Source organism: Paralichthys olivaceus, chromosome 4, assembly GCF_024713975.1.
Source record: "Paralichthys olivaceus isolate ysfri-2021 chromosome 4, ASM2471397v2, whole genome shotgun sequence".
Classification (NCBI taxonomy): Eukaryota; Metazoa; Chordata; class Actinopteri; order Pleuronectiformes; family Paralichthyidae; genus Paralichthys; species Paralichthys olivaceus.
The window spans coordinates 27,360,626-27,375,713 of NC_091096.1; the positions used below are offsets into that span (position 1 = coordinate 27,360,626).

Consider the following 15,088-nt stretch of genomic DNA (forward strand, 5'->3'; position numbering starts at 1 on the left):
AACGTGTCAAACGCATATTTATTAATAGGGTAGAACTGCTGTTGCAAACTCAGCAGCTAGCAGACGCCCAATTCAGAGATAAACTCAAACAATATTTTAGGCATTAGCTTAAAAAGATATGTTAATGGTAATATTTTCGCCCATTTTTTACTCTTGTTAAGATCAACAATTGTAAAGCCACAGTGCAGATTGATGAGGATAAAAATTAAAATTATTAAGTGATAATTTTTGTACTTAGTTAAGTGCGCGTTCTCTTTTGATAGGGGAGCTCCAGAAAGGATGTATTTGCAGTAACTCTACATCTTGTTAATGTTGAAAATTATGTTAAGCTTGACAATCTTCCTTGGTAACCGATTCTTTGCATGTGTGTGTGAAATAGTCTTTCAGAGCCATGTGGTTTTTACCTTCCACATCACAGTTTTGCTTCTGTTTGAAATTGCTGACAGAAAGAACGATTTTTATTGCCTTTTAGTTTTGGGCAATATAAATGAAAAGCAACCCCAACAAGTGTGTATGAAAGAAATGTATATAACGACCCAAGTTGTTTATTTTAAAATCCCACTGGTAGAATAACTGAATTATACAAAAGCGAATGAAAATGGAGGATACTATATCTAGTATTAAAAGTACAAATTGACAATCAAAAGAGATCAAATTTAAATGATTATTTTACTACACTGCAATGAAAAGTCATAACTAAAGTATAAAAGAAAAAGGAAATTTAAAATGTGACATTAAAAATTGTGAACATTTTAACTGCAAAACCTGAAATGTTGATACTCAGACTGAAAGCTACATTTTGCGCAATTGTCTCTTGGCTTTTCAAACTGTATAAAAGAAGAGGCGCGACTGTAGTGACGGTTTGATTTGGTGCAGTGGCACCTTATGGTCAGCAGGCAGAGCTGACTGCAGAAGACCACACTGCAAAGAAAACAGAGAAACGGAGGAAGTGATGGGAACAGGATCAGAGGGATGACTATTATCAATAAGGAAATGACTTTATAACTTGATTTAAGTGTTATGCATTTCTGTCTATGTGTGTTCACTTACAGTAGGCATTCACAGTCACTGCAGGTGTCTGTCAGCAGTGGACAGTGTAGCAGGGAACTCATGCTGGGAATTTTAAAAGTATCAATAATAATTAATTAATTAATTAAATGTTCAACAATATCAATATAAGTCCAATATATATTGGTTTAATGTGCAGCACATGAATCAGGTATAACACATAATTGATCCATCTCAGATCTGTAAAATGTTTTGCTGTTTGCAAATATTTATAATTTTTCACCCATATCCACAGCCTTTACTCAGGATAAAAGAGGTGTTGGACTTAGGAAATTATAATGAAACATTTGTAATTATCAATATCACCTGTTACGGCCAAAAACTATCAACATAAACATTTTCACATCACCCAGCCCTTTAAAAGGATAACATGACGTTTAATTAACATTAATAACATTAATGTATTTATTTACTTTTTATCGTTTTAGTATTTTTGTACTTATATGTTTGCACTGTGAAGGAGTGGCTCTATAATTTCATTGTACACCCTGTTCAATGACAATAAAGACATTCTTATGAGCAACTAGTTATATTAGCTGTAATTTGATGGCATGCATGACATTACTTCAAGAGTCAGGTCAATTCTCAGTTCTCTTCAGAAATGAAGAAGCCTCTTAGATGTGATTATTAAGTGTCTTCAAAAAACTCAATCAAGTCCAGTTGTTCAATCAAGTCTGACTGGGCAGCAGAGTTGCAAATTTCACAAACGAGGAGCAAATTGTTATATTTGAAAAATACAAGGAATCTAAACACATTATCCAGCCTAAAAGACACACAGTTACAGCCGCTAAATACAGGAAGGTCTGCTGGGAAAAATTCTCTGTGTGAATGTGTAAGTTACGGAGACCCCCGGTGACGTTTGAAAAAAAAAAAAAAAAAAAAACATAACCATGACATAATAACAGGTGGCAATGAGATAAGTAACTACGAGATATGAATCTGTTCTTAACTTAAAAAAAACAAAACAAAAAAAAAAAACTGGCAAACTGAATAGAAGAAGCCTTTTGGATGAGGGATGAAATGTTTCCCTCACATGATGTAGCCTCTATAATGGACTTTAGTTTGACGCACAATATCTGCAATGACTCACTATGTGTCGGATTGGTTATACTGTATATGGCTGCAGCTGTTGTCAAAGTAGATTGTTCCCTGTGATGTGATTTTATAACTTTCATAAAGAAACTCATCAGAGTAGGCAAAAGGAAATCCTGCTTTGTAGTACAGGCCACAGGTAAAAGCAGATTCATTGGCTGATTCTACCCCTAACCTATATCCAAACTTTTGAAAATTGAGATTTAATTTAAAGGAAGATTTTACCAATTTTAAAACATATTTTTGCAGTTCAATTTAAACTGATATAATCACTAATTATGCTGTTAAATTTTACATTGGAGATTACAAAATATTTTATATATGATATAGTGCTTGAAAATGATATGAGAACCATTTCTCTGTAATAAAGGTGCAATCAAAGTCACGGAGCACTCCCAAAAAGTTCAAACTTAGTGAGCCTATATCTGTCTTAATTAGTATCTGTGATTAATTTTGTTTCAAATTGTACATAATCAGCATGAAAAATATAATCAGTACTGTACATGTGAAGGTACATTAAAAACGCCAAGACAAGCAATGACCCATAAATATAGTAAATCATTAATCTAATGTATGATATGGAGAAACCTATTGACCATATAAATAACTACAAGGAGATCCATTAAATCGTATTTATTTTATAAAACATGATTTGGAGAATCTTAACAACATGTTGATACTTCATTGCCAACAATGACATGTGATCTCAGACATCAATTTCACAAATATTTGAGCCATTTGGCCACATGATCAGTTTGATCAGGTGACTGCCAGAAGGTCTCATTGGTCTATTCTATAAGCTACAGTATATCTTTGATGCCACTTCTGAGATAAAAAAGAAGCCATCTCAAATATTCAGACCAAAAGTACACACTGTAAGGAATTGCTGTATATTTACGGTGGATTTACAACAGTATCCTACTGTATTTTTGTAATAATTGTAAAATACTGTTAAATATTCATCCCTCACATGTAAATGAACTTTTAAATTAGTCATTTAACAATACCAGTAGATAACTGTAATTTAACAGCATAAAACAGTATTTGTAATGAATTGCTGTAAATTTATGTTGGATTACAACAGTATCTTACTGTATTTTAAAATAATTGTAAAATACTGTTAAATATTCATGCTTACATGTAAATTAACAGTTAATGCTCAGTTAACAATAAGAAACTGTAATTTAACAGCATAAAACAGTATTTTCTGTCAAGCAGTGGAGACATCCCTTCTCAAGTTCAGTCATCCATCAGCATCTTACTGATGATTGCGGGCTTATGTTTCTATTTTGATGATAGCACTTCTTTACTGATCAAACTCCTCAAACTCCTCATTTTTGAGTGACAATATACTAACTGGCTATTCCCGAACTCAACTTTGGAGAGCACAGCTCCGTCATATCATTCGAGAAGTCCATGTGGAGTTCATCAGAGCAGGTAAAGTAAAGGTATGCTTATCTCCCGAAATTGGTAGTGTCCAGTGTTGTTTTGTCTGCATGATTATTGAACTGTTGAAATTTCAGATGTTTTATTAGGTCTGTTTCATTAGTTCAGATTGCCTGGCTAAGTGAAAGCTAGCTTGAGCTCAATTAGCTGTAGGTGTTGCTGACCTTCATAAAGTTTTTTTTATTGTAAAATTTATGTCATTAACATCTTAGAGATTGTTACGTTATTAAAGTTAATCGCCAATTTTGTGAAGATATAACTAACCTGTGTTAACTTGTGCTTTTATAGAGCTGACTGTGCAACCACAAACTGGAAGGAACAGAGGATTTTCCAAAGGGAGTGAGTTAGGACCTACAATCGCCAGTCTCTCACCAGGTGGAGAAGTAAGGTGTGTCAGTGTGTTCTTGCCAGGAGCAACATTAAAAACATCAAACACATTTTATTATGTACTCCATTGTAGTAGTGTTTGTCTTTCTCAATCAGTGAAATTGAAGAAGGAAAAAAATCAGCTTCCTTAACTTTGCTTAATCATTTCATCATATAGGCAAGTCTGCGCATTTAAACTGCATGATATTGTCATATTAGCCAAGTATTGCTATGTTTGGCTAACATACAGTAGCCTACTTTGTTTTTCGTGAATGCCAGAAGTTATTATTTTATCACACTAAAGGTTTTGTTGTCAAAGACAGACATTTAACTAAAGCAAGATGATATTGTGTGACGTGTGCTAAGACATACACTGATATGTTACATGCGGACCCACAGTTGCACACCCAATGCTTCTTTTAAGTGTGTTTTTCCTGGATGTCATTGAATTTTCCAAAAGTTTAGAACATTTAAATCTCACAGCTACTGCCACTGTCGTGGCCAGTCTAGGTCTACACTGTATGGTGTGGTTGATTTAACTTGTCATGTTGGCTTGTGCAGTACTTAATGTGACAATACTCAGAACTCTTTCTCACATTTGAAGGTGCAGATAATAGAGGGGAAAGAGGTGGCTTGCCCTTTCAGAAACTGTGACAAAAGATTTAAAGTCCAGTCTTCGTTCACATCACACATTTCAAGGAAACATGAAAAGTCCTCCGAAGAGGGTTTGATGGACTGCATTGTGAATCCGTCCAGTTCCTGAGATATTGATGGAGATAGTGATATGCAGATTGATGAGCCAGGTCTGTTGAGTTGTGAGCAAACAGAGGTCTGCCCAGAGGCTGTGGAAGAAAATCAGTTCTTCAGAAATTTAGCAATGTTTTATCTCAAGTTGCAAGCCAAATTTTTCCTTCCAGACTCTGTGATTCAGACTATCATAGAGGACTATCAACAGATATATGAAATTAGTCAGTCAGACCTGCTTTTCAAACTCAAAGAAAAGCTTGTAAATCTTGGTCTTGCAGAAACTGACATAGAGAATGTAATTGATACCCTTAAATGTGAAGATCTTTTCAGAAAATGCAATACCCAAACACTGAAAACTGACCAGAGGAGGAAAAATGTCTTCAAGACTAGCTTCCATTATGTTGAGCCAAAGCCCATTTGCCTAGGCCAGAACGAGCCAGGTAAGGAGTGCTTTGCGCAATATATCCCTGTCAAAGAGACTGTTGCATTTCTTCTGCAGTCTAACGTTTTGGAACATTGGCATTCAAACACTTATGTCAACTCAGAGCAGGTGCTCAGAGATGTATGGGCTGGCACAAACATTGAAAACAACAATATGTTTGAGGTGAAAAACTCCTCCTTAGGCTTAATTCTCTATCAGGATGCCTTTGGGGTTGTAAATCTGCTTGGGTCAGGGAAAAAAACCCACAAAGTCCTTGCAGTATATGCCACCCTTGCCAATATTTTGCCCCACAACAGGTCAAACATTGACTAGTGTTACTATGTGAAGAGCAGGACTTTAAGTATTTTGGTCAAGACCTAGTGTTTGGCTCTCTGATAAAGGATCTTAAAGATCTTGAGACAAGTGGCATCACCATGCCTGATGGTAAGACCTTCAAAGGAACTGTGTGTGCCATTGCAGGTGATAACTTAGGGTCACACTGTATTGGAGGCTTTACTGAGAATTTCAGCAAGAGCTTACACTTCTGTAGATATTATGAGATTGACCGTAAGACATTTCTGGAAGATCCTCTGGCCAAGGGCCAAGAGCGTACAGAAAATTCATATCAGGAATATGTCCAGGCTCAAAGTGTAGGGGTCAAATTTGACTCACTTTTCAATGAGTTGACTTAATTTCATGTTTGCCAGCCTGAGTTACCTCCCTGCCTTAGCCATGACCTTTTTGAGGGCATAGTTTCCTTTGATTTGGCAATCTACATTAAACATCTTGTCATGGTGGAGAAACATTTCACATACCTTGATTTGAATCGCCGTATTACTCAGTTCAAATATCTTGGTAGCGATGCAAGCAATAAACCCTGTGAGGTGAACTCAAGAGTGGAAAAACTATCTGGACATGTGGTTCAAAACTGGTGTTTCCTCAGGATGTTACCTGTGTTCATCAGTGACAAAATGGTGAACACGGTTGACAGTGAGGTATGGCAGTTAATTTTGCAGCTCAGGGAGATTGTGGACTTTATCACTGCTCCAGCTATTTCCACAGGTCAGGTAGCCTATTTAGGTGTCCTAATAGATGAGTATTTGGATTCTAGAAGACAAACTTTTCCTTATCACCCACTTAAGCCCAAACACCACTATATCCTCCATTTTCCTGAACTCATCTTTCACTTTGGACCACTCATCCGCTTGTGGACATTAAGGTTCAAAAGTAAACATACATACTTCAAGCGATGTGCAAGAAAACTGCAAAACTTTAAAAACCTGTGTGGTACCTTAGTGGAGAGACATCAACTTTTGCAAGCTCTTCTAGGTGCTGGCCCTCGTTTCCCACCAGATGTTGTGGTGGAAAGATGCACAGAGTTTGTCTTGGAAGACCACAATGATAACATCAGACAATCAGTGGCACAATTCATCTTTGAACTTCTGAACACTCTAGTTACCCATGATGTGTCAGTAAAGGGGACTGAGTACAGGAGCAAATTGTTTGTTGTGATATCTCATAATGACGATGGGCTTATTGTTGGGAAAATTAAACAGGCTCATAAGAGTTCTTGTGTTTTTTTCATCACTGAACAGTATCAAGCTGTGCGCCTGCCAGAATTTGGTGTTTATTACATTACAAAACTGAAGAGAGAATACTGCCGTGTTGCTCATGAGAACCTGCTTGACTATTATCCATTGACAGTATACACTGTTTGGGTAATGTCACTCCTAATTCTTCATCATTCTATCCCAACCTTTTAGAAGAATGTCTTCACTGGAAGAGAGTATCAAGAGGATTCTCTTTAACACTTTGCCCAGTCTTTCTGTGGAGACACAATTAGAGATAGTTTCCACGCTTCAGACATCTGGTGTCGAGTCTGTGGATGACCTGAAATACGTCCAACAGGAGGACCTCAATGACTTGCTACCTGATATACAGCAAAGAAATTACTGGAGGCCTTCATATTAGGTAATTAATAATTACGAAGCCATAGATTGTTATACACATTTAATTTTCATTCAGTATAATCATTGCTGCATAAGGTGCATGCTAATAATGACTATACTGTTCTGAGAACTGAGAATATTAATTTTCTTCTTAAAAGGGGACCTAGAATGCTTTTCCTTGTCTTTGTCATATATATATATAGATAAAATCAAGCAAAGCTTCTGTAGTGGAGTCTGGAAAATGAGCAAACTAGATGTCTTTGTTGTTTCAGAAACCAAGACCATCACTTTGGATCTCCAAGTTATCCACGATGATTCATCGGATTCAACTGCTTCAACTCATCCTAACTCCTCATTCTCATTCTCATCCACCTCGCCCTCACTCTCCAGCTCCCCCTCCTGCTCCCGCTCATCACCACACCCACTACCAAATGGTGCCAGCAGTGTACTTCCAGATGACATAATATGGCCTGATGTATTTGTGGAACCATGGGACAAAATGCCCCAAGAAAAAGTTTCAGCCATTACAAATGGTTAAAGACCTTCCTCCAAGTGGCGGCACCAGATTATCAGAGTGCTGGTGGATGGAATAAGAAAATATTAGGCAATACTCAAAGAGTTTCGCTGACATAACAAGAAAAGGAATCCTCATTGCTGGAGGCTTTACCTCACTGCTTGAGCAAGTAAAAACTCGCATTGAGAATATCAACGGGTGGGGGGGGGGGGGGGCGGGGCTGTATCAGCAGTGCTTGATGGGATGTCGTGAGGGAACAAGACCTCAGAGAGGACCGTTTGATTCCTATGGCTGCACACAATTCCAGCTAGAGATCCTGTCAGGGGAGACTACTGACACTTTGGAAGAGAAACGTTACAGAATTTAAAACATTTACAAGCAAGAGGGCTTGAATGGAGGACAGAGGGCGGAGGTGATACATCTCATGGAAACTACATACAGCCTTCAGCGTATCTACATAAATCAAATGCCAGCATCCTCCATTGAGGATCTAAGAATGAAATGGCCATACCTTTTTACACAGAGGGGCATATATGCTCATTTTGAGCCACTGACAGATATCAAAGTCCTGCAAGTTTTGGAGCTTTTCGTGGGGGAATGTGGACGAGCAGTTGTGGAGTACTTCAGGACAAAATCAAACCACAGTGATGTCCAAGCTCTTGTTTCCCAGGGTCTGGATGAGGATTTGACTCTCCAGTAGTTAAGCTTGTTATGGCTCATTTTGGTGAGAGCCCAGATGGACTGGTGATTCATACTGAAGTGAGTATTGATCAATTATTGTTAAATGATTCTTGTGATTGTACACCTATTATAACATTATTATTTTGTTGTACCTTCTCTTAACTTTTCAGGTGTCTGCCACTGCTGCTGACATTCAGGGAAGCTTCACTCTACCAGCCAGTCCTCGGCTCATTTTGCTCGGTATGTATTTTGGTGTACATGTTGAAAGAACTACTTTTTCTAATGAGAATGAAGTAACTATGGCATGTCATACTGAAAAACAGTACAATAATTGTACGGTAATTTTATTTTGCCCATCTGACAATCCTGGCAACTGCCTTTTTCCTGTTTTTGAGAAATACAGCAGTCAATATGTCAATCAAAATGATGTCAGATGGCACTGGACAAGGTAAATACTTTTGGAACTGGAGATTATATCTCATTCCACTCTATATTTGTAAATGTCTATATTTCATAGGAAATGAGCCCAGGACAAACAGCCAGTGGATGATCAGCATCGAGGGGTACATACTAAACACTCTTCTTTGCTTATAAACTTGATAAATATGCCAAAGCAACATCCTAGAATACCGCAGTCTCGACAGCATCCCTGCACTTGGTTGAGAAGAGCAGCAGGAACGTGTGCAAATAATTTCATCTGGTTTTATCATTGATCAGAGGAACGGTCTGATTTAAAATGACCGCATTGTTTTGCCTGCTATTTAAACTTCTTAAAATACAAACTGTATCAGCTTGTTCAACTACTGCCTCAAGTACTGATGACTACATCAAGTACTGATTAAAAAACTTAAAACTCAATTTTGCAAGCACACAATTTGCCTTCTGAAAATTTAGACATTTCTAGTTTCTGCTTGACTCCATTCCTCCCACTAGTCCTTCTTAACCTTCCAACAACATGCTACACTACTGACCTAGTAGGTAGGTAGGCAACCCTCCCTGAATTAACTACCCTCTCTCCTTTCTGTCTCTTGCTTTTCTCTTCTTTGAACTTTTCGTCCTGTCTTTAACCATGTTTCTTTTTCTCCCTCCATTAGTCTTTCAGATTTTTATATTTTACCAGAGACGTTGTGTTGCTAATTTTATTTAATTTTTTTTTTACAGGCACTTGTCATAAGTGACTGAGGAGACAAGCCAAACGCTGCTGTCAAGTACTTGCTCTTTCTTTCTCCCCCTCTTTTCTTTCTCCACGCCCACTGTTATTGTTCACATGCAAAAGACTTGTTTGCAAGCTTGACTGTTCAGTTACACTGTTCTAGCTGGTACTTTAATGCAGTGTTACACTGTTCTAGATGGTATTTTAAATCATCTGAGGTTATGCTCATTAGTTCAGTAAAGTCTGTCACTAATGATTGTATTGGAGACAGTTTCTTCCAAATATGGTAATGCAATACCTTGTCATTTTTATAATACAAATGTTCTCAATGTTACTTATCTTACAAAGTCTGCTGTACAAATGAGCACTTTGTAATAAACTACAGCCATGTTATGGAATGTATATTCTCTTGTGTTCTATACCAGGGTTCTCAAACTTATTACTTAAAGGTCTGCATATGATTTTTATTCAAGGTCAGAGGTTAGGAATGATTGGCAATAACAACAAAATGTAATCAATTCAGTTATGATTATGTCTCTTCATTGAGCCAGCATGCATAGAAATACTATGTTAGATAGAAACTGAGGCAGACACAGCTCAGACAGTTTGGTAGAAGTTATTAAGTGAAATAAGTTATTAAGTGAAATTAGTCAGTTTAAAGTGAGAGCTCTATACTGTCGGTTCTGGGAAACGGTGTTAGATTTAAGAAGAATTACTTTTATTGTCATGTTAACACTTTTTACATGCATACATGAAATTGTTCTCCGCATTTAACCCATCCAGTTGGCACCTGTTTAAACATGCATAGAAACACACATTGACTGATGCCATGTACACACATATACTGGAGCAGTGGGCTGGGGGGTGGTGCCTTGCTCAAGGGCACCTCAATCGTGGCAAGTGGGAGCAAGGATCAAACCGCCAACCTTCCGGTTATTGGACGACCTGCTCTACCGCTGAGCCACGGCCGCCAGACTTAGTGCTCTGCTCTGTGAGTTCTTGTTCTTGGTTCTTGAAAACAGAAAGAGTAAACACTCCTTGTACTGTCCACTCTTTGCTACTCTCCTCCTACGTGTCTTCCGCTTGCTTAACCTGCTACTTTTCTTCAGTTGAGCACAGACAGATGAACAGTGATGAATGCATGTTGTTGCTGAATGTGTTTCTGATCCGCTCTAAGCACCAGAAAGCGAGACATTATTAAAATACAAGAAAAGTCAAGCTGTGTGTATATTGTAGGACTTCTGGATGTTGACTGGCTGTAGGGATGAATGTGGACGCCTAGGGTTGGGTATTTAAAAGCCCTGCATACTTTGGGCTTTAAATGGGTGAGGATTTATACGATGCAAATATAGCAAATTTTAGAACACACTGGCATATACTGTAAAATTACCATAACCCACAGTTCTCCTACTGTCATGTACTGTAAACCAAAATACAGCAATATACTGTTAAATAAATTATGGTAGATGCACTGTAAAATTACTAAAACACAGTTATCCTACCATCATGTACTGTAATCTGAAAAACAGTATTATACTGTTAGATAAATTACAGTAGATGTGCTGTAAAATAACCACAACACCCACCGTTATTCTACGGTCATACACTGTAATCCAAAGTATGGTAATATAATGTTAAAATAAATAACAGTAGTTGCATTGTAAAATAAAATACTGGCATCCCTGCTGCCAGTATTTTACTGTTATTTTACAGTGAAACTCTTTAGGTGATGTTTTGTATAATTAGGTTCATGTGTCATTTATGAACACTTACAACATTGCATTACAATAATGGTAAATTGTTTGTATATATATAGAGCTTTTCTAGTCTTGATAACCACTCAAAGCGCTTTGCAGTACAGTTTGCCATTCACCCATTCACACACACATTCGTACAGTGCATCTATTAGCAGCACTTTTTTGTTCTATGAGGGGCAATTCGGTTCAGCATCTTGCCCAAGGACACTTGGCATGCAGATGGGGAAGATCGGATTAAACTGCCAACCTTCTGGTTGGAGGACGACCGCTCTACCCCTCAGCCACAGCCACCCATGATCTAGGGTTGTCAAAAAAATCGATACACAGATACTAATCAATACCATCGGATTAGATACTCATTTGCAACAGTGCCATCTTCACCTCCCCCAGCTGACACTTAAAATTGCCATGCTGCAGACAGGCAGGCACACAGCCCCTCCCATCACTAGCAGCTAAACACTTGAACCCTAGTTGACTTTCACAACACTGAGCTGGTGTCACCAGCATAAAACTGACTTATAGGGATAGTTCACTGAAAACATTTAATTTGCTCATCATCCACTCACCACTATACTGATGGAGGGGAGGGTGAAGTGTTTGACTCCACAAAACACTTGAGGGGTCTCAGGGTAAAAAGTGTTGCAGCCAAATCCAACACAATTGAAGTAAATGGAACCCTTTCTTCAGATGTAATAAAACAAAAGAAAAAAATCACCCATACTGCTCGTGTGGTGTCATCCATAAATAAAAGACAGTATTTTACTTCCATTTTAATTTCAAAACTTCTATACTATCTAAAGGATAGTACACACACACACACACACACACACACACATACAAACACACACACACACAAACACACACACAGTTGTCATGAAGGAAGAACTTATTGATTGAGACTAAAACAGTTTTTTGAATCAGGTTTAATTCCGCTCTAAAGTCTGGCTTTTTAATATGGGAGTCAATGGGAATTGACACTTCTTGGAGCTAGCCTCAAGTGGCCACCCAGTGAACTGCAGCTTTATGCACTTCTGTATTGGCCTTAGGCCTGGGACGATAACACATTTTGCTGGACGATATATTGTCCCACAAATTATATCATTATGATGCACACCCTTTCAAATACAATAAACTTGTATTTCTCATTGTTTTTTACCATTGCAATTGTAATTTCAAGAACGTTTAAATATCTTAAATAAATAAAACAAACAAAAAACAATAAACAAAAAATAAAACGGACTCTCAGTCTCTGTTAGCAAAAATTGCACTTGAATAAAAATCACAACCAAAAACAATAAAATAGACCCTGTCTCTGTTACGAAAAACAGCACTCAAATATAAAACCACACACAACCAAAACAATAAATAAAATGGCTTATCAAGTCTCGACAAACAAAATTGCATTTCAATAAATATTGAACATTTAGGCCGTTTGTAACATGTATTTTTCTCGCAGGCAAACGTTTGCAGCATTTCTCTAAGTGCTGGCTTTTCAATTGTATTAAAGGGCAGCATTTCTTTTGTGATGTAGCGAACTACACTTTCTGTGAGCGCCCACCATTTTGCGCTGTTCCATTTATATTTACTTTGTCGACCTAACGCCTCAGTGAGTGTTGACTGTCGGGATGAAGGCTCTGCATCTCGAGGTGCAGTTTTTTTCCCCAGCTGGGAAAAACTGGGTCGGGTGGTTATGCTTTGGGTGGGCATGCAAGTTTGTTGTGTTGCCTTTTTTGTTGCCACCACTTTTGAACAAATTCGGCATACTGGCTCATCCGTGTTGATGGGCTCACCTTGCTCATTCAGTTTGAAGCTGAAATATTCCCACACCGGGGCTGTGGCATTTGGATTTGCAATCATCTTGCTGCACTCTGTGTGTGTAGCCAATGCTAGCAGCCCAGCCTCCCCCCACAGAGACAAAGAGACAGAATGACTGACAAGAGGGTTCACTACGTTCATTCCGCTATGGAACAAACGCCCCCCGGTGGTGAGACCGAGCACAGAGTGAACCCTCTTGTCATCCAGAGTGCTTGGAGGCAAGAGACGAGGAAAACAAACATGCATGCATATGGCAATATATCGAGGCAGGCAAAATTATTGAGTTTATTTTAATTTATGGTGCAATTAATTGATTTATTGATTATCGACCCAGGCCTAATTGGCCTCATCGCTCAGCCCGAGTTGTTGCCACTTGGTTTACACACACAGGCCCTGGGACTCTACCCCCACCCCCTCACACAGCAACACGCAGTCTCAGTATACATGAAGTTTACTTAGTGTTTGTTGGATTGACTCCAGTGTTTATGAGGCTGCATTTAAACATAATGAAAAAAACTTTAACACTGAGTCAGGACTCAGTGTTAAAGTGACCGGAGGATCTGTGACACCATCTATTAATAAGTTAATACGTAACACTTAATACTATCGATTGTTTTTATTATCGATGAGCTGAACCTCGAACTAGTTCTTTTTTAGTGTGAACTGCTCACACATAGAACTGATCTTTACAAAAATCTTTATATTATGTTCCTGGATACACGGGGCATCACTTCTTCTGCAACAATGAAGTTAAAAGACAGCACTACCTCGTAAATTTGCGGGAATAATTTATCTTCTGTCTGTGTGTGTGCTCATCTCTGTCTCTCTTTACACAAGAACTGATAATCACATGGGATTTTCGCTATCTAGTCCTATATTCTAAAACATTTATCAGTTGATGATGTTGGATCATGACACCGGATAGTTCGGGTCACTTTAATCCTGATGTCCTGGTTGTGTTTGGTTATGTAACTTTACGTCTCTTGTTGGGTAGCAGCTTTAAAATGTGTCTCATAAACTCTAAAGCGAATCAAACAAACACAAAGTAAACATCAGTACTGTACATGTCCTAATAACTAGTGATCAGTGATGGGATTTATTGTTAAAGTGTAAAGTGAGCGCAGGTCAGAGGGGGAGTGAGGAGGAAACAGACTCCGACAGGAGACTGTTGCAAGACAACAGGATCTTTAATAAGAGTCTGTACTGATCCTGAAACCCGTCGAAATAATTAACTTACCAGTAAACATGAAACGATAATGCAGAGTAGTCCACCTCTCTGCAGGAGCCCAAACATTAGCATTTGAGCTGCTGCTCCTCCCACACTCTGTGCTGTGTGCACCAACCTAACTACATGTGATTGTAACTCTATTCCAGTCACATTATTGGTTCAGAGCAGTGCAGTGCTATTCTCATTATCATTGGCTGTTCATGTTGTCTGTCAAAACATGGATGGTATGAGTTCTGTCAACGCTCTATATTGAACATGTCTTCAATTTCTATTAAGGAAGAATTATCGCGATAACAATTGTATTATGGCCCAGCCATAGCCATAATTCTGAAAAAACAGAGCAAAAACAAAACAAATATCTCCCAGTAAAAAAGCAGTGTCAAAACCGCAGAAGACACTGTGTTGAAAGGAAAATCATGTGATCTCTGCAGCGGAGTTAATATGCCACTTTCTTTCTCTGCGCTACGTCTCACATGAATAATATGAATAATGACTTTACCCACAGATCGTGTCTGAAAATGGCTTATGATGTCTCACTCAGTTGGCCTTGTTGGAGCTGCAGAAACATCCATGTGTGGTTAGACTGTGTTGGTTCTCCTCTCACTAATGCTAATGCTTATTCGCTAATGATTATTATTTGCAGATGTTATTGTATAATTATTATACTATTTGCAAAGTATTTGCAACTGGAGTGGGTAGAAATGCCGCCATACTGCAAAAAGGTTCAGCAGTTTTTTTTTTCTGATTGGAGTTTGGAGTTGGATAATGGATGGATCATTAACATCAGAGCTTAGTAAACCTGTACCTTCTCATTGTCATTGTCCATGACAAGGTTTCACTGTACACATACA

The 15,088-nt window shown here is 38.2% G+C and overlaps 1 protein-coding gene and 1 pseudogene across 6 annotated transcripts in view; both read left to right on the forward strand.

Moving 5' to 3' along the window:
• Window positions 1–15,088, forward strand: part of LOC109640161 (3-hydroxy-3-methylglutaryl-coenzyme A reductase) — a 46,080-nt gene that overhangs the window by 280 nt on the left and 30,712 nt on the right. Inside the window, exon 1 of one of the 6 annotated variants that reach the window (XM_069522868.1) lies at window positions 9,537–14,814. The exons of 4 other annotated variants lie outside the window; for them this stretch is intronic. The gene's annotated coding sequence lies outside the window, so the exon portion shown is untranslated. Of the gene's footprint in view, window positions 1–9,536; window positions 14,815–15,088 lie in introns of those variants that run through there. One more of the 6 variants, XM_069522867.1, reaches the window with a different exon arrangement.
• LOC138407386 (uncharacterized) lies at window positions 5–9,492 on the forward strand (annotated as a pseudogene).